Source organism: Humulus lupulus, chromosome 1 (genome assembly GCF_963169125.1).
Source record: "Humulus lupulus chromosome 1, drHumLupu1.1, whole genome shotgun sequence".
In the NCBI taxonomy this organism is placed as follows: domain Eukaryota; kingdom Viridiplantae; phylum Streptophyta; class Magnoliopsida; order Rosales; family Cannabaceae; genus Humulus; species Humulus lupulus.
The window spans coordinates 285,986,945-286,008,150 of NC_084793.1; the positions used below are offsets into that span (position 1 = coordinate 285,986,945).

General features: G+C 37.3%; 1 pseudogene; it reads left to right on the forward strand.

Annotated features, from left to right (window-relative positions):
• The first annotated feature begins 1,251 nt into the window (after positions 1-1,251).
• LOC133808174 (uncharacterized mitochondrial protein AtMg00370-like) lies at positions 1,252-3,130 on the forward strand (annotated as a pseudogene).
• Positions 3,131-21,206: the final 18,076 nt, after the last annotated feature.

Genomic DNA, 21,206 nt, shown 5'->3' on the forward strand with positions numbered 1-21,206 from the left:
AGTCTAAGGCTAGTTACTAAGAGCCATGGCTAAAAGGCTCAGGTGATAGGAACGTCACATGGCTTAGGGCGCAGGACCCTAGAGAGACTTAATAGTCATCTATTTAGGGCGCAGGATCCCAGATTGACTTAATAAGTCATATTTTTAGGGCGCATGACCCTAGAGAGACTTAATAGTCATCTATTTAGGGCGCAAGACCCCAGATTAACTTAATAAGTCATCTATTCAAGGCGCAGGACCCCAGATTAACTTGACATTCATCTACTCAGGGCTCAGGGCGCAGTACCCCATAATCATTTATTTGTACTTGCCTGCATGCATGAATAGGGTTATGACTGCTAAGCATGTTTATTATTATTTGATGACATATTATTAACTGCTTATGAGCATGTGTTTGAGTTTTCTTGCCGAACCTCGGCTCACGGGTAATATGTGGTGCAGGTAAAGGTAAAAGAAAGTTGGACCATCCTTGAGTTGAAGAGCTTAGGTGACGATGTGTACATTTGTGACTGCTTGACCACCACAGTCGAGGGTTTAAAGAGGAACTAGGGTTAAACCCTATTTTGCCGCTTAGGTCGACTGGCTTTAAATCTTTCATTGTAATTAACCTTTTAAATGTATTTTGGGATCCCAATGTATACAGTAAACGTTTTAGTGAAACTTTTGTGTCTTTGACCAAAAAATTTAACCCTAAACCGTTAATCACACTTAGTTACACGATTATGGCCAAATAACTCGTTTAACGAGTTTAGCACTATTTAAAATACACAGTGTAACGGTCCTTGGGTAGTAGGACGTTACAACTGCGTCTCTTATAATTTTTGTAACTATATATTTTTTATGTCCTTGGGGCAAAGACAATTTATAGCTCGAGCCTGAGCTATTTTGATTATCTTATGAATGTTTATATTTTAAAAAAATCTTTTATGCTTTCAACTTTGTAGCTCGAAAATATTTTTGCACATTATCCACCTTTAGCTTTCTGTCTTTATATTATACAACATATTATTTCGAGCATGCTATTATTAATGACCTGCTTTTATACTTGTTTATTCGTACAAATATAGGTTGGGTTTAATTTTGACTTTTAATACATTCATGCATAGTTTAGTCGAAATTCCCATGTTTGACGTCGTTATTGTCAAGGTCAGACTTCACTTTTACCACGCATTTAAAAAATACCCAAATGGTATGTAACCTCGTTAGTCTAGTTTATCTCTTTCTATATATGGAATGTTCAAAAATCATCATATAATAATCCAGAAATGGAAATAGAAAAGAACAAGGGGAGGTTTGGGATGATTTTTCAATCTTTTATACTAGGTAATCTAGTTTCCTTATGCATGAAGATAATAAATTCGGTCGTTGTGGTCGGACTCTATTATGGATTTTTGACCACATTCTCCATAGGGCCCTCTTATCTCTTCCTTCTCTGAGCTCGCGTTATGGAAGAAGGAGAAGAAGGAACCAAGAAGAAAGTATCAGCAACAACCGGATTTATTACGGGACAGATCATGATGTTCATATCGATCTATTATGTGCCTCTGCATCTAGCATTGGGTAGACCTCATACAATAACTGTCCTAGCTCTACCCTATCTTTTGTTTCATTTCTTCTGGAACAATCACAAACATTTTTTTGATTATGGATCTACTAACAGAAATTCAATGCGTAATCTTAGCATTCAATGTGTATTCCTGAATAATCTCATTTTTCAATTATTCAACCATTTCATTTTACCAAGTTCAATGTTAGTCAGATTAGTCAACATTTATATGTTTCGATGCAACAACAAGATGTTATTTGTAACAAGTAGTTTTGTTGGTTGGTTAATTGGTCACATTTTATTCATGAAATGGGTTGGATTGGTATTAGTCTGGATACAGCAAAATAATTCTATTAAATCTAATGTACTTATTAGATCTAATAAGTACCTTGTGGCAGAATTGAGAAATTTTATGGCTCGAATCTTTAGTATTCTCTTATTTATTACCTGTATCTACTATTTAGGCAGAATACTGTTACCCATTGTTACTAAGAAACTGAAAGAAACCTTAGAAACGGAAGAAACAGATGTAGAAATAGAAACAACTTCAGAAACGAAGGGGACTAAACAGGAATAAGGGGATCCACCGAAGAAGATCCTTCTCCTTCCCTTTTTTCGGAAGAAAAGGAGGATCCGGACAAAATCGATGAAACGGAAGAGATACGAGTGAATGGAAAGGAAAAAACAAAAGTGGATCAGAATCAAGAAATTTCGAAGGTAGAAATATTGGACGAAAAAAAGGATCTCCTTGGGTTTGAATTAGAAAAACCCCTTGTAACTATTCTTTTCGACTATAAACAATGCAATCGTCCATTTCGATATATAAAAAATGCTAGATTGGAAAATTCTGTAAGAAAGGAAATGTCACAATATTTTTTTCATACATGTCAAAGTGATGGAAAAGAAAGAATATCTTTTACGTATCCACCTAGTTTGTCAACCTTGTTAGAAATGATACAAAGAAAAATGTCTCTGTTCACAACAGAGAACCCCTCTTCCAACGAATTATATAATCATTGGAGCTATAATAATGAAGAAAAAAGAAAAAACCTAAGCAACAAATTTCTAAATAGAGCCAAGACTCTAGACAAAACTTTAAATAGTAAATCCCTTATTCTAGATGGACTCGAAAAAAGAACTGGATTGTACAATGATAATACAAAAAAAAAAAATACTTACTGAAAATATATGATCCTTTTTTAAATGGAGCCTACCGTGGACAAATTAAAAAATTGTTTTCACTTTCAATCCAAAATGAAATTGCCAAAAAAAATGACATAGAAAGGGGTTTGATAAATAAAATTCATAGTCTCCTTCTTATTATAAATTTTTTAGAATTTGAACAAAAAAAAAAAATTAGAAAAAATTGATAAAAAAATCATTGAAAAAAGAAACACTTTTTTTCTTGCACTTAATTAATGAATTTACAGTAAAATCAAGTTTGAATTTTAAAAAAAATTATTTACTTACTGAACAGAAACAGGTGAGAATTAATTCAGAAGGACAAAAAAAAAAAATCTATTTGATAAAGTTCTAAATGATCCTAACAATAAAGCAATTCGAAACGAATCTATTGGACTAAAAGAAATCAGAAAAAAAGTTCCTCGCTGGTCATACAAATTAATAAACAATTTTGAACACGCAGACGGCGCAATTGAAGAAATGTTAGGACGGAATCCTGAAATTCATTCAAGAAAATGCAAACGTGTAGTGATTTTTAATCATGACCTAAGAAATCCCAATATTTCTAGTAATACATCCAATAATCCACAAGAGATTACTAAAAATATCAGTAATAACGATGATTATGAGGAACCAAAGGTAATTTCTTTAATACGTTTTTCACAGCAATCAGATTTTCGTCGAGACATAATCACAGGCTCGATGCGCGCCCAAAGGCGTAAAACGCTTATTTGGAAAACCTTTCAAGCGAATAGTCATTCCCCCTTTTTTTTGGACATAATAGACAAAGATTTTTTTTTCTTTTTCCTCGCCGGTGAAAAAAAAATGAAAATTTTGTTATGGAAAAACACAGAATTTCATATTTCCGATTATAGAGAAAAAAGGGAAAAGGAAAGGATTAAAAAAAAAGAAGAAGAACGTATAGAAAGAGCGGAAGCCTGGGATAGCATTGTAGTTGTTCAAATAATAAGAAGTCTAACGAGGTTAAAAGCAGGTCATTTGGGTATTTTTTTAAATAGTCATCTATTTAGGGCGCAAGACCCCAGATTAACTTAATAAGTCATCTATTCAGGGCGCAGGACCCCAGATTAACTTGACATTCATCTACTCAGGGCGCAGTACCCCATAATCATTAATTTGTGCTTGCCTGCATGCATGAATAGGGTTATGACTGCTAAGCATGTTTATTATTATTTGATGACATATTATTAACTGCTTATGAGCATGTGTTTGAGTTTTCTTGCCGAGCCTCGGCTCACGGGTGCTATGTGGTGCAGGTAAAGGTAAAAGAAAGTTGGACCATCCTTGAGTTGGAGAGCTTAGGTGTGACGATGTGTACATGTGTGACTGCTCAACCACCACAGTCGAGGGTTTAAAGAGGAACTAGGGTTAAACCCTATTTTGCCGCTTAGGTCAACTGGCTTTGAATCTTTCACTGTAATTAACCTTTTAAATGTATTTTGGGATCCCAATGTATACAGTAAATGTTTTAGTGAAACTTTTGTGTCTTTGACCAAAAAATTTAACCCTAAACCGTTAATTACACTTAGTTACACGATTATGGCCAAATAACTCGTTTAATAAGTTTAGCACTGTTTAAAATACACAGTGTAACGGTCCCTAGGTAGTAAGACGTTACAACTGTGTCTCTTATAATTTCTGTAACTATATATTTTTTGTGTCCTTGAGGCAAAGACAATTTACAGCTCGACTCTGAGCTATTTTGATTATCTTATGAATGTTTATATTTTAAAAAAATCTTTTATGCTTTCAACTCTGTAGCTCGAAAATCTTTTTGCACATTATCCACCTTTAGCTTTCTGTCTTTATATTATACATCATATTATTTCGAGCATGCTATTATGAATGACCTGCTTTTATACTTGTTTACTCGTACAAATATACGTTGGGTTTAATTTCAAATTTTAATACATTCATGCATAGTTTATTCGAAATGCCCATGTTCGACGTCGTTATTGTCAAGGTCGAACTTCACTTTTACCACACATTTAAAAAATACCCAAATGGTATGTAACCTTGTTAGTCTAGTTATATTTTTTTTTCCAGTAACTTTTCCTCATCCTCGAGTATGACCTCAAGGTTGCGAGATCGAAACTCATTTTCAAAAATTTCCAGCCCTAGTCTCGACTTATGTTTTTTGGTTGGTTTGTCTAGAATTCCAACTTTTAACTGTATCGATTAGGTTTTGCTGGTTTGTTCCAGACTCATTTAATTCTTGTTTGGTGAATGATCCATACACTTATTGTTTTTTTCATGTTAGGTTAACAATCCAAACATTGCTATTAGAGTTAATTTTTATTTATGTTATATTTTTTCGAGCCAATGGTGTGATTGTATACCACTTATGCCCCCTTAATATCCTATGATTGTGATCTTAGGTTGTTGACTTTTGAGGGCTTGCAAAAAAGTATAACAATAAAAATACAATATTTGAATGAAATTCAGTACTTTATTGACAAAAACTAAAAACACGCTTTGTTAAACCGAATAAACATCATTCCTATATTACTCATAATAAGGTCGTAGATTTTCATAATTCCAAGCTCATGGAACCAATCCTCCATTTAGCCTTGCTAGTATATAAACTCTGGGTCGAATGATGGACTCGATCTGGTAGGGTCCTTCCTAATTAGGCTCGAGCACCCCATCAGATGGGTCTCATGTGGCAAAAAAAATGCGCCTTAACACCAATTCTCTTAATCTGAATTTCCTATCTCAAACCATTTTGTTAAAATATCTTGTAGCCCTTTTCTGGTATGTAGCATTTTTCAGCTGGGCTTCATCTCGTCTTTCTTCGATAAGGTCCAAACATTCTTCGAGCTAGGATTGGTTCGAGGCTTGATCATATGTGTCATGCCTTATAGTTTGGATTTCAACCTCGATCGGCAACATGACCTCACATCCATAAGCCAGGGATAAATGGGTATGCCATGTTGAGGTTCTTGACGTCGTTCTGTATGTCCACAGGACTTCGGGTAGTTCCCCCGGCCATTTCCCCTTAGCTTCTTCTAGCTTTTTCTTCACATAACTCTTTAGAGTCTTATTAACTACTTCGACTTGGCCATTTTCTTGGGGATTGGCCACGGTGGAAAAAGCTTTTAATTATGCCATTTTTTTCGCAGAAGTGCGTGAACAAGTCACTGTCAAATTGGGTCCCATTATCCGACACAATTTTCTTGGGCATCCCGTATCTACAAATGATGTTCTTTACTACGAAATCTAGGACGTTCTTCAAGGTGATAGTTGCTAAGGGTTCGGCTTCGCTCCACTTTGTAAAATAGTCAACAGGGATTACAATATATTTTACTCCAACTTTTTTGGTTGGCAAAGAGCCTATGAGGTCGATTCCTCATATCACGAATGGCCATGCGGAGCTCACCATGGTAAGCTCGGTGGGTGAAGCTCGCAGTATCAAAGCGAACCGTTGACACTTATCACAATGCTTAACGTACTCGAATGAGTCTGCCTTGATTATTGGCCAGAAATATCCTTGCCTAATCACCTTTTTTTATAGGCTATGCCCCCCGGTATGGTCTCTGCAAAATCCTTCATGGATTTCTTCTAAAATCTTATTTGCCTCAGGGGGAGCTACACACCTAAGTAGTGGCATGGAGTATCCCCTTCTGTACAATTTTCCTTCCAAGATGGTGTATCTTGGTATTTTGTACATTAGCTTTCTAGCCTCGTTCCGGTCTGCTGGGAGACTCTCGATTTCGAGGTAGTCAACTATTGGGGTTATCCAGGTGGGTTACGATTCAATCTTGTTTACATCTTATTCCTCATACCCGGTTATGCTCAGAGCCGGTAGGAATTTTACTGGAACCACGTTGAGTCTGTCAGCTTGGTTCGTCGTGGCGAGCCTGGCTAATACATCTGCATTCAAATTTTGTTCCCGGGGAACTTGTTCTATAGCGTAGAACTTAAACTCCCCAAATGTTTCCTTAACTTTCTCCATGTAGGCTGCCATTTTTATGCCCCGAGCCTGATATTCACTCAGGACCTGGTTAACGACCAATTGAGAGTCACTGTTGCAGTGGATGGCCTTTGCTTTTAGCTCGGAGGCTATCCAAAGACCTCCTAACAACGCCTCATATTCAGCCTAATTATTCAATGCCTCAAATCCAAACATTAACGTCAAATGGAAGCGATTTCCTGTCGGGGTGATCAAAATGAATCTTGCCCCTGGCCTATTTTCATTAAAGGACCCATCGAAGTAGAGTCTCCACAGCTCGTGGGCTCGGGTTACGACTTCCTCATTGGATATTCCTGTACATTTGACAATGCATTCTTCTAAAGCCTGTCCTTTGATCGTTGTTCTAGGATGATAGGTGATCTCAAAGTGTCTGAGCTCGACAGTCCATTTCAACAATCTTCTAGATGCTTCGGGCTTGGATAATACTTGCCTTAACGGCTGACCAGTTAACACATGGATAGGATGTGCTTGAAATAGGGTTGAAGCTTTTGAGATGCATGCATTCGGCTCAAAGCTAGTTTCTCCATTAATAGGTATCTCGATTCTTCCCCCATTAACCTTTTGCTGGTGTAGTATATGGTTTTTTGTACAATCTTATCCTCTCGAACAAGTACTCCACTAATCGCATGCTCGATTGTGGCAAGGTATAAATACAAGACTTCCCATGTGATTGATTTAGACAAGATTGGTGGCTCGACGAGGTGTTTCTTAAGGTTCTGGAATGCGAGTTCACACTCGTCCGACCATTCAAACTTCTCGCTCCCTCTCAAAATATTAAAGAATGGCAGACATCGATCTGTTGATTTCGAGATAAACCTACTCAAGGTTGCCATTCGTCTAGTTAGGCTCTGAACATCTTTATGTTTTCGAGGTGAGGGCATGTCAATTAAGCTTTAATTTTGTCAGGATTAGCCTCTATACCCCGAGCATTCACTATGAATCCAAGAAACTTTCCCTAACTCTGAATGAGCATTTATGTGGGTTAAGTCTCATATTGTATTTTCAGAGCACAGCGAGATCGTCCACGTGGTTACAATTATGTTTGGACTATACTAACATATCATCCACATAAACTTCCATGTTATTCCCTATCTGCTCAGCGAACATCCTATTCACCAATCTTTGGTATGTGGCTCATGCGTTCTTCAGCCCGAAAGGCATTACATTGTAGTAATACAGGCCCTTATCGGTCACGAAGCTTGTATGTTCTTTCTCGGGTGCATTAATGGCTATCTGGTTATATCCAGAATAAGCGTCCATGAATGACATGATTTCGTGACCTGCAATGGGATCTACGAGCTGATCGATTCGAGGCAAGGGAAAGCAATCCTTGGGGCATGCCTTGTTGAGGTCCGAATAATCGATGCAGGTTCTCCACTTGCCATTGGGTTTCATAACCAGCACAGGATTGGCTATCCATTCAGGGTAGAATGCATCTCAGATAAACTGATTTGCCTTTAGCTTTTCGACCTCCTCTCTCAGAGCTTTCTTCCTATCGTTGTCCAGGAGCCTCCTGTAACGACCCAAAATCACTAATATGGCTTAAGGGCCCTGATTAGTGTGTCGGGAGAGCATAATTGGTTTATGTGTTAATTTATTAATGTGTGATTATATAATGAGCATGCTAGTATGGTTATATGACTGTAAATGTGATTATATGCTATAGTTGTGAGAACCACATTATTATGTGGGTAAATCTGCAGCATGCGACTTGAGGCGATCGTAGGGAGCTAGTTAGGGGGAAAGTCACAACGGGGCTTAATACTTTATTTTGGGCAAGTTAAGGGGTATTTCAGGTATTGGATGGTTATTTAGGTTATCGGGTTATGGAAATAAATAATTGGAGATATATTTGAGGTTAGGAAGCTTAGGTGGGAATACTGGGGAATTTTATCATTTTGCCCTCGGAGACGGTTCCGACACCCCAAGCCTCGAGATTAACTTAATTACCTAAGGATAGACTAAGTAAAAACCCAGAACTCGGTGAAAACAAAAAGAACTGACCTTCCCTCCTCTTCCTTTTCTCTCTCAAAGGAAACCACTAGAACTTAAGGAAAATTCAGTTGGAATTCAGTGGATTGAGCTGAAGTTTTGGATGATTAATCTAGTGTTCAGCTAAGGAGTTCAACCAGTATTAAGGTAAGCTAAAATCTTTATGCATGGTGGTTAAATTCTGTGTTTATGGCTGAGTTTTGAGGTGTTATGGGTTTTGACGTTGAAGGATTGAATTGAAGCTTGGAACTTAGGAGTTAGCTCATAAATCTTTTAGAGAGTTGGTTCATCAAAAAAGGTAAGCTCAAATTTATGGTTTAATCGCTGAACTTTAGTGTTTCCTTGACTGGTTTTGATGTTTTTAAGCTTTTACGTTTCAGAGATTGAAGTGAGATTTTGGTGAGTTTCTAGGCTAGGTTTTTACTGGGTTGTGTTGCTGGAATTGTGTTAGAAGCTTTGTGATAATTGAGTTTTGGAATTGGGATAGTTTTGGATGGTTTTGAGTGAGGTTTGAGAGTCAAAAATGGAGGTTTTTCTGGGTTTGAAGGGGTCAGGCCGCGGCGTAGTTCTTGGTGAGCCGCAGCCCTCTGAAGCTGATGGATGTTGGAGATGGAGGGTGGGCTGCGGCATGGTCTATGTAGGGCCGTGGCCCGTGTCTGGTTCTGAGCCTAGATGGGCTCTGTTTGGGGGCTATGCTGCGGCATGGGAGGCTTCAGCCACGACCCTTAAGGAAATTAGGGGTTTTTGGATTTTAAGCATGGGAATTTAACCTAGGTTGCTCGGGATTGAATCTACTACCGTGTTTGGTGGAATTCGATGTTCCGGAGACTAGAACCTTATTTAGAAGCCCTTTTACAATTATTAATGGTATCCCTTATCTTGGTTGTGACTAGGTATAAGCTAGGGGCTCGGGAAACGGATCGTGCTTAAGAGGCATCTCGCGTAACAAGTACATTTGGAAACTAAAGGTAAGAAAACTGCACCCGGTTATGGATTTATAATGGGACTAAGGGTTCCCTATTTTGTATGCTATAAGAAGGATGGTATTATGCCATGTAAATAGCAAACAAACGGCCTAAGAGTGTCAAAGTTTACATTAGCGCACGGGGCGCGACTCGACCACTGGTAGCTGAGGACAGCTTATTATGCACTGAGCTCGGTTTAAGCGGACCAGAGTCAGTGGAGGTAAACAGATGGTGCGACCTAAGGTGTTGACCCTGATTATCATGTGATTTGACTGTTATTATTGATTGGTGGATTTTTCATGCAGAATAGCTGAGTGTTGATTGGCTGAATCTTTGGTTATGTCTATGTGCTATGTGGTTAATATGGTATGTTAAGTGTATGAACATGCTTAAAAGGGGTTATTCAACTGTTATCATTGTTTGTTATATAATGTTATGTTTTCTTGCTGGGCCTTGGCTCACGGGTGCTTCGTGGTGCAGGTAAAGGCAAGGGCAAGCTTGATCAGCCCTGATTCAGAGAGCTCTGAGAGCAGAATGTACATGATCAGCTGCTCAGCCACCACGGTCGAGGGGGAGACAGGAACATGAGAACCATAAACGTCTATTTTGCCCTTAAAGTGGCTAATGATTGTTTGAACTCTGGAAATTTTGTAAACTGACTTCTAAACGCCGTTCCTTTTTGGGATCCCATGTGTAAAAATGTTTAGTTATATGAAATGTATCTTTTGAGACCAAAATATTTTAACCCTTGCACATTAATGGTTTCAGTGACACGTTTTTAACTAAATGACATCATTAGCAAGTTCTACACCTTTATAAGGACACAGTGTAGCGGTCTTGGCTATCCAAGGTGTTACAACTTGGTATCAGAGCGTCCTAGGTTTAAGGGTTCCTGAAGACTGGCTGGACATGTACATTCGCTGCTAGAGACAAGCTCAATTCAGGGTTTGGTAATTTGTATATGTGCTTATATGCTTGTATGCTTGGAAAGAATTATGATTATTGTTATCTGTTGGATTTCTAGGAAACATGAGATACTGATAGAGCCTGGCCCTTGACTGTTGTGTGATAATGTTGAGGCCTGCTTATTAGCATTGCTGTGCATGTGAATGATTAGTTTGCATATTGTGTATGGATGGATGTCTATATCTTAATTGTTGTGTGGTGATGTTGCGGCATGCTTATTAGCAATGCCGGTGCATGTGGATAAATGCCTATATCTTGATTTTTTGTGATTGGTTATGTTCCATTGGTGGATTTTGGAGAAGCTTTTACCCTGTCATCATGGCCTGAGTGCCGAGTCGTTGATTGCAGATTGACTTGGATAGCTATGCGTCCAAGAAAATCTACGCGACTAGCCGGCACTAGGTCTGAGACCGGAGGTGATGATCAGGGCCAGGAACCTTCGCCAGCTCCTGAGAATTGGCAGCAACTTATGGCAGATATGCAAGTGCGATTACAGAGCCAAGATGAACAGATTCGTTTGCTACGACAGCAGGCTCCAGCAGGGAGTGTTGCACCTATTGTGCCACCTATAGTTGCACCAATTTTCCAGCCAGCAGAGGTTGGGAACAGGTCGGAGCCATTGTATGAGCGGTTCCAGAAGCAGCATCCCCCAACTTTTGAGGGAGGACCTGACCCACTGCAAGCCGAGCAGTGGCTGACTATGATTACTACTATTCTAGACTTTATGAGGATAGAGGGGTATGACAGAGTGGCCTGTGCCACATATATGTTGAGAGAGGATGCCCACATCCGGTGGGAAGTGGCATCACAGACTAGGGACGTCACTGCTTTAAGTTGGAAAGGATTTAAATATTTGTTCATTCAGAAATACTACAATGTTGCCATCAGGGCAGCGAATGTAAATGAGTTTTTAGGGTTGGTTCAGGGCAGTATGACAGTTACAGAACATGCTCTGACGTTCAACAGACTCGCGAAGTTCACACCAGATCTTGTGCCTACCGATGCAGCTAGGCAAGACAGATTTATCAGAGGGCTTAATGCTATGATAGCTCGGGATGTTAGTATCACAACGGTACCCGGGCGAGCAACTTATGCCCAGGCCATTGAGAAGGCCCTTACCACTGAGGAAGTGGAGAACAAGATTTGGAAGGAAAGTGCAGTGAGGCGCGAGGGTCGCAGAGTGGTGCCTCCTTATTTTGGGTCCGGTAGGGGCGGAGGCCCCAGTGATTTTAAGAGAAAGACTCCTGACACTTCGATCATTGTTGGTTCTGATAGGAGGGGTCGGGGTGGTTAGGGTGGCGGAGAGGCGTGGCAAACCTATCCGGAGTGCCCGAGGTGTAGAAGACGCCATCAGGGTGAGTGTCGGGCCAAGGCTTGTTATGTGTGTGGAACAGTGGGGCATCTCAAGAAGGACTGCCCAACAGTGAATAAAGGGGAAGCAGGAAAGGTGGACAGGCTGACTCCATCTCGAGTATTCACCTTGACACAGGCAGAGGCCGAGGCTAGTCTCTCGGGAGTGACAGGTCAGCTTTCTAGCGCTGGCTCATCTTTTGCTATATTGATTGGTTCTTTCCTCTCATGGAAATGTTATAGTATTCCCGTGCGGTGAGCTGGTCTCCCTTTAGTGTCTCGATGCCACTAGACGTCAGGAACTTAATGGCCAAATTCCTAATAGACGACACTGCCCCCAGCTCAATCAGGGCTGGTGTCCCAAGCATTACATTGTAGGTTGATGGGGTGTCCACCACTATGAATTCCATTATCTTGGTCATCAAGATTGGATAGTCTCCCAAGGTTACGGGGAGCTTGATGGATCCCGTGCTAGCAATCTTTTATCCTTAGAATCCATACAACGTTGTTGCACAGACTTTCAAAACTCAAAGCGTGAGTCCCATCTTTTCTATAGTGGCCTTACAAGGGTTATTGACTGAGCTCTCGTTATCGATCAGGGTTTTTGTTGGCAAGCTTAAGTATGATGACCAGAGGGTCGTTGTGTGGAAACTGAACATGTGAAGCATCTTCTTCTGTAAAAGTAATAGGTTGAGATTCAACCCTTTGTTGCTTTGGAGCTTGTGGTTCAGACTCGTAGGGAGAACCGTCTCCAGTCTTTAGCTCATTCACATATCTCTTCTAGGCATTTTCGCCTGATTTAGCAACGTGTGGTCCTCCAAAGATGGTTACCACATCCTCCCCATCTATTGAGGGAGGTCGATCATCCTCCCTTGCGCGGGAGGGGTTATTCTGTTGGGCAGGTTGTACGGAAGCTGCCCTTTGTCCAGCCAGCACTTGAGTGGTATTTCAGTTTCATGTGTACTGTCTGAAATATCCTCTAGAGATCAGGTCTTTGATCTCGTCTTTTAATTGTCGGCACTCATTAGTGGTGTGTTCGACGTCCCTGTGGAACCTGCAGTACTTGTTGGTGTCTCTCTTTGACTTTTGATTTCGCATTGGGTCAGGTCACCTAAACGGGACCTAATTCTCATTTGCGAAAAATATATTCTCTTGAGTTTCATTAAGCTCGGTGTAAACTGTATAAATGGAGAAATACTTTTCTCCCTCCTTCTTTTTCCCCCGTCCACCTCTGGGTTATTCCCTTCATTTTTCTGTCTTTTTGAAGGGTTATCTCCTGAGGGTCGAGACGTTGATGGGGTAGCCGAGGTCGAGGCTGAGTCAACATTCATTGTTGTAGTTATAATGGGCTAAGGGGTCAGTTTTAATGCCAACCTCGCCTCTTCTACATTGATGAATCTTTGAGCCCTTTTATTGAACTCGATTATTGTTCTTATCAGTTTTCTCTGCATATCATCCCAGAGGAGACTTCCTAGCAATATTCCAGCTCGAACGACCGTAAAATGACCATTATCATCAACATTTCAGGCTCGGGCCACCTCTATGTTAAACCTCACCAGGTAGCTTTTTAATGACTCTCTCGGTTGTTCTTTGACATTGGACAAGGTAGAGGCCTCGGGCCTGACGCCTACCAGGGCCTTGAATTGTTTTTTGAATTCCTTTCCCAATTTATCCCAAGACGAGATCGAATGTCTTCTGAATTTATCAAACCAGTTTTTCGCTGGTCCTATCAAAGTAGTTGGAAATAACATGCATCTAAGCTCGTAGCCAACGTTGTTGGCTCGCATGATTGTGTTAAATGTGCTCAGATGGCGGTACGGGTCTAAGATCCCATCAAAAGGAGCTATATGGGGTATCTTGAACCCGTAAGGGAATGGTGTGTTTGAAATATGTGGAGCAAAAGGCTCAAGCTCCTCATCAAAATTGCTGGCCTTGTCCTTATTCCTTTCATCCTGAAGGAGCCTAAACGCTCTCTCGAGCTTATTAATTCTCTCCTGGACCAATTCCACTAGAGGCTGAGCTTGTGCTTGGGGTAACAGGTTATTGTTTATAAAAACTCTAGCTCCATGTCCTGATATAGGGTTATACTTGTTGGGGTTTTATGCCCTAATTAAAACCCAATTTCTTTGTAATCTCATTTATTATCAATAAAAGAATAGAAATCATTTTTTGACAGGGTCAATCACTTTGCTCACATGTTTTATTTTCATGATTATTTTTTTAATATAAATTTCTATTAAATCCCGAGCATATAGCTAATCGTATTTATTGTGACGTAATCACAGTGGAATATAAATATGATTATATGTTCAAAATAAGTTAGTCTTAAGATTAGTCAGTGCATAGGATTTACATTGACTTGTCAATCTAGGATATGATCTACTTACACAATGTAGTGTTATGTTCTTTCCAGAACATTAGCAAAGTAGATAAGATCGGATGTATTTATTACATCGGACAAGATCGATATTGACAGCTGATAGGATAAGTAAACATACCGTTATTATCTATTCTAGTCATATCATATAGTTGACCATAGGTCAATTCAATCTCAATTATGAGTGGTTAATATTCTAACTGGTTGTATTATTTGAGTTCTTTCACTTGTTCGTTACCAGCTTACCCTACGGACTAGCCCATACTTACATCTTGAGAACTCGGTAGTATAAATGAGTGGGAGTGTTAATCATAGATATGAACATCTATAGCTTCTAATGAAGAAGTGAAATGATGGTTTCATTTTAGTTTGGTTCAAGATGCTAAATGATAGAGATCTCATTTCAGTAATTAATATTAGTTTACTGAAATATCATTTAAAAGGAACTAAGTGTTTTAAGGATAAAATACAATGAGGGGTAAAACAGTATTTTAGTCCCATCTCATTGTATACCGTCTATAGAGGATTGGGTGAAAATTATGGTTGTAACATTGGATAATTAATAATGTATCTATATTGCTTTTAGAGCGTTCTACGAACTCAAGAGTGCAATTTCGAGTCTTTAGTGGAGTCACGAGAAATTAATAAGTTAGTAAATTTATTTGTTAGATTTATGATAACTTATTGGAGCTTGATTTCATAGGCTCATGGTATCCACTGTACCTTGGATAAAATCATCTAGATAGTCTCAATTAATTGATTTGATTATCAATTATAATTATCAAAGTTGACCATGTCAATTTTGGATAGTTTCACAGAGTTATGTAATTTAGAGAAGAAAAGAGAAATTAGGGCAGATTTATTAATTAAGATAAATTGGTATCTAATATTAATAATAAGTTTAAATCAAGTTTCAAATTATAAATAATTAATTTTTTAAAGGATTTAAATAATTATTTAATTAATTATATCAATAGAAAATAAAACAGGCCTTGATTTTAAGTCCAACGGGCTTATAAATAAATGAGAAATTTCACGGGCCTAAAGCCCATGATAATTTCAACCTAGGGCTGTTTATTGGTTATTATTTTATTAATTTTTTAAATTAAATAAATGACCTAATTATGTCTATAAAAGGAATTTTAAGCGATAAGTCAAAACATAAGTCAGATAAGTTGAAACACAAGTTTCTAATAGGTTTTAGATTCTCTCTAAACATAAGTCATTTTCTAAGCCTTATAGCTCTTTTCTCTTCTTCTCTCTATATCTATCTCATGTGTTGAGAATTGCCCACTCTAGTCTAGGTAATCCTAAGGATACTTTGGAAGACTGTGAAGAAAATTGAAGATCGGTTCAGTTTCTTGGTAATACTCTACGACAGAAATGATACAAGGGTTAGAGAAACTGAAGGAAAGACTCATTCATTACGATGCGTATAATGTAAGTATTCTTATCATTATTTCTCTTTAAATTCAATTTTAGAAACATGTTCTAGGTTGTCTCATATTAACTTGTTTAATATTAGATCTACATGAAAATAAATAAAGATCTTGTATAAGTTTTCCCAACAACTGGCCTCAGAGTCTTTGGTAATCTTTATTTTCATGCAAGAACATGTTAAAAATTGAATTATGGATGTGTTTTAATAATTGGATGGATTTTTATGTTTTTATGAAGTATATTGATTTTATGTGATTATTAGCAATTTTTAGCTTATTTTGTTGTGTTTTATATGCCATTAATTGTTATATATGCTATATTTTGTGTAAAATATGTTAAATATTAATTAGAAAATGGTTTTGGTTTGAAAAATTGCACAAATTGTCTGGCTGCCCCACACGCGCGCGCACACCAGCGAGTGTCACTCGGCCATCAACTGCGCGCACCGCCCAGACACCGCGCACACATGCTTGAGCGCATCACCCCAGCCGCACGCATACACCACGGCAGCCAGACCACTACGCATGTGCATGGTGAACAGTACCTGTCTCGGGTACTGTTCATTCAAAATTTAAAAAAAATTGTGAAAATTATTTATTTATAATCAAAGACAAAAATATCACATTTGTTTCATCATTTAAAAATGTTTTTTTTTAAATAAGATATTTTTTGTTGGTTGAGATTTAAATAATTAGATATTTTTACAAATGTTCAAATTCAAATTTAAAAATAGACTAACAACTTATTTTAAATATTTTAATATATTAAAATATTAGAATTAAGATATCATATATTTAATATATTTTCTTTTAAATGCTTGTTATTTTTGTTAAACATTTATTTGAAAATATAAATATCTATTTATTCTATATTTTTTAATATTTGAATTATTTAAAATTTGAAATTTGTTAGTTAGATGTTTTCATGGATATTTGAATTCGTTTAATTGTTTTTGAGATATTTTAAGGTTGTTATAACTATTAATAATTTGTTTTTTTAATGGTTAAAATATTAGCTTATAGTTGTAACAACACAAGATATTTTTTGAAAAACAGTTAAGATATTGATTTTAAAGTTTAAAATTGGTTAAATTTTGAAAAATTTTATTTTTTTTCAACCAATTAATAAAATATATTTTTTTTTAATAAATGAGATTTAAATTAATTTTGGTTAATTGTTGATAAATCCTATTTATATTAAATTAATATTTTTTTTCAAATTAACCTATACCAAGTTGATTGTTGATAAATGAAATTTAAATTAACTTTTGTTAATTGTTGATAAATTTCATTTAAATTGACTAATTTTTGTAAAAATATAATTAATTCAAAATTTTTGGTAAATTCTAGATAATTAATTGTGATATTTTTGCAAATGAAATATATTGTGCTATTTTTGCATAAATTCATAGACTTGCTCATATAGTAACATGATTAGGCCCATCCAATTATAACATGTCTGTTTGCACTATATGTGGTATTTCTGCATTTTGGCTTAGACGCATATAGTGGCTCATATGTTTGTTATATATATGGATTTTTCAAAATAAAATATTCATAAAATGATAGGTTTTATTTGGGCCCATTAGAAAATATAAAGTTTAAATTCCTCTCTTATGTGTGATTCCACTTGTGAATGCCTATTTGTTTTGCATGACTATGGTGGGCCTAATAAATTAATAACAATTAATAAAACGATAGTTTAAATTCCTGTCTTTTGGACCTTGTATAGAAATATGGGGGCCTTTGTAGTGGGAACGACATACTGGACTCATCCCTCATCCATACAAGCCCAATTGTTAAGGCTCATTTACCTGAGTTGGACTTAATTGTATAAGTTCATTATATTAGTTAAACCTAAATATTGATTAGCAACAAATTAATTGAATTTGTTTCAATGTGACACTTTAGAATTAATAGGAAATTATAGGACTTTGGTTTTAAAAAATTCTATTCTTAAATTTTTTTGGAGAACTATAGTCATTAATTTTCTAAAAATAAATAATAAAAATGTTATTTTTAATTTTATAATGAGCTTATTTTAAGAATAATATTTGATCTCCACCGTTGGTTTAACAAAGTCAATAACTTAATGGGGTCTCGAGACGCTTTGATTCATCCCCCTACCGAAGGTGTTCATTAGTTATTTTGACAAGGTTAGATTTCGAAAGGAAGATAATTATAGATCAAATTCTACTAGGCTCACCCCTACGGTGACTACTAGGACTAAATCTATGATTATTGAAACCGTGGGTCTAGCTCATAAAATAAGAGATTTTGATTTCTTATTTTGATCGAATAGTAGGTTATTAATAATGGTGTCCATTATTAAATAAGTTTACAACTTTATTTAACTAGTTGTATTTTTTACTCTCGCCAACTGGGACAAGGATATCATAGATTAGTTAAAAACCTAAAGAAATAGAGATATGATTATTTTTATATTTTTTTCTCATATCTTACATATGTTTGGTGTATGTTGTGCTATTTCTTGAAATTAGTATGAATAGGAGTTTTATTGAGCAAAAGTGATTTAATTCTATTTTATTTATAATTTGTAGTTTTAAGTAAGGTTGTGTCTACTCCCATCCTTTCTCAACTTTCGATAGAGAAACTCACTGGAGAAAACTTCCTTAACTGGAAGCAGAATATCAACATAGAGTTGATTGGTGACAACTTCGAGTTCGTCATGATTGAGGAATCCCCAGAACAAGCACCGTGTCTGCACGTTCGTGATGGCGTCGTCAATGCTCGTGATGGCACTGTAAATGCTTGGATAGCACCGTCTCCACACATACGTGATGACACCGTGAATGCTCAAATGGCACCGTGTCCGCACATTCGTGATCAACTCAACTATGGTATGACACAGCTCATGAACGAGCTTAAGATTTTTGAGCCTATCATGGGTGGACCTAGTAAAGGAGGAGAAAATAAGACTTCTACTGCTGTTGCTAATCTAACTAAGGTTGAAGATAACCAAGCTTTGTCTTCGAAAGCTGGAAACAAGAGGAAAGGTGGACAAAGCAATAACCCCAAGCCTGCAAAGGCTGCAAAGACGAGTTCACAACCAAATGCACAAACACCGAAGGGGACAAACAAGAAAAACAAGAAAGGTAAAGACAAGTGCTTTCACTGCAAAGAGAAGGGCTTTGGAAACAGGATTGCCCCAAGTTTCTAGCAACGAAAAACAAAGGTAATGATTATAGTTCATTTATCTTCGAAACATGTGTTTTAGAGAATGATAAATCTATTTGGATTATTGATTCTAGATCTACCAACCATGCTTGCAACTCTTTACATCTTCTTGAATCATGGGAGGAAGTGGACGAAGGCGGCTTAAAGCTTAGACTTGGGAACGGAGTGTTCGTTGCGGTCCAAGCTAGAGGAAGAGCTCGTCTGAAGTTCGAAAATAAATACTTAATTTTAAATGATGTATGTTTTATTCTGGATTTTAGTAGAAATTTAATTTCAGTTTCCATGTTGCAATTAGAACAATTTTTTATGACTTTCATAAGTTCTAATATATCTATTTCCTTCAATGGATCACAATTGTGTATTGCATGTTTTGAAAATGAGTTTATATTCTATGACCTAACGAACCCCTCGCTCTTAACAATGATTTATTCAAAGTAGCTAAACCTAGGACCAATAAACGTCAAAAGACCAATAACGATAATATGACGTATTTATGGCACTAGAGACTAGATCACATTGGCTATGATAGGATTCAAAGACTTACAAAGGATGGGCCTTTGAGGGAACTCAACTTAGGTGAATTACTTGTTTGTGAATCTTGTTTAGAAGGAAAATTAACCAAGCGTCCATTCTCTGCAAAGGGTGATAGGGCCAAAGAACCATTTGGACTTGTGCATTCAGATGTTTGTGAACCTTTAAATGTACAAGCCAGGGGTGGTTTTGAGTATTTTGTCACTTTCATTGACCTAATGCATAGGAAATCATAAACATTTTCAAAATTTCAGGAATTCCTAGTGATGCCTCAGAACCAATTAGGTAAAACGTTAAAGATCTTGCGATCTGATAGGGGTGGAGAATATTTGGATATGCAGTTCCAAGATCATTTAACTGAACTTGGGATTTTATCACAACTTACTGCCCCAGGTACTCCGCAACAAAATGGTGTAGCAAAACACCAAAACATAACTTTATTGGAAATGGTTAGATGCATGCTTAGTTACTCAACTCTACCAACTTCATTCTGGGGACATGCAATTGAAACAGCGAACGACATTCTCAATGTCGTGCCGTCTAAATCAATCCCCAAAACACCTTTAGAACGTTGGAATGGACATAAACCTAGTTTACGCCATTATAGAATCTGGGGGTGTCTCGCCCACATCCTGAGGAAAAAGGAAGGAAAGCTAGAACCACAAACTGAAGTTTGCATGTTTGTTGGCTATCCTAAAGGTACTCGGGGTGGAATTTTCTATATTCATTCAAAAAAGAAAGTGTTTACTTCTACAAATGCTACTTTTTTGGAAAATGACCGTCCAAAACTTCAAACCACGCAGCAAAGTAGTTTTAGAGGAGATGGTTAAAGAATTGACTCCAACCAATGTTCCATCGTCATCAACGCGAGTTGATGATGAAATTCCCACTCTTCATGTCCAACCAATGCAATTCGATTTAAATGAAGATAGTACCACTGTTCTTGAGCAAATAGTCACAGAGCCTCATCGTAGTGGAGGGTTTCTAGGAACCCAGTTCGCTATGTTTTGGATCGTGAAACCAATATGGTTGTTGGTGACACTAGTGATGATGATCCATTATCTTTCAAACAAGCAATGGCTAGCCCTAAAAAGGAACTATGGCTCGAAGCCATGAAACAAGAAATGGAGTCCATGTACTCAGATTCCATCTGGGATCTTGTGGAAGCACCTAGTGACTTTAGGGCCATTGGGTGCAAGTGGAACTACAAGAAGAAACGAGGTGTTGATGGAAATATCAAGATTTATAAAGCTCGATTAGTGGCAAAGGGTTATAGGCGTGGACTATGAGGAAACTTTTAGTCCAGTAGCCATGCTCAAATCCATTCGCATCCTCCTATCCATAACAGCCACTCTCGACTATGAGATCTGGCAAATGGAAGTCAAGAAAGCTTTTCTTAATGGAAAGATTGATGAAGTCATTTATATGGATCAACCAGAAGGATTTAAAGTAGCTGGACAAGAAGGAAAAGTTTGCAAATTGAATAGGTCCATCTATTAACTTAAGCAAGCTTCTTGTTCCTGGAACCTTAGGTTTGATGAAATAATCAAAATCTATAGCTTTGAACAAAATATTGATGAGCCTTGTGTTTACCAACTGAAGGCAAATCAAATAGTGGTATGCCTGGTTATTTATGTACATGATATATTACTCATTGGAAACAATG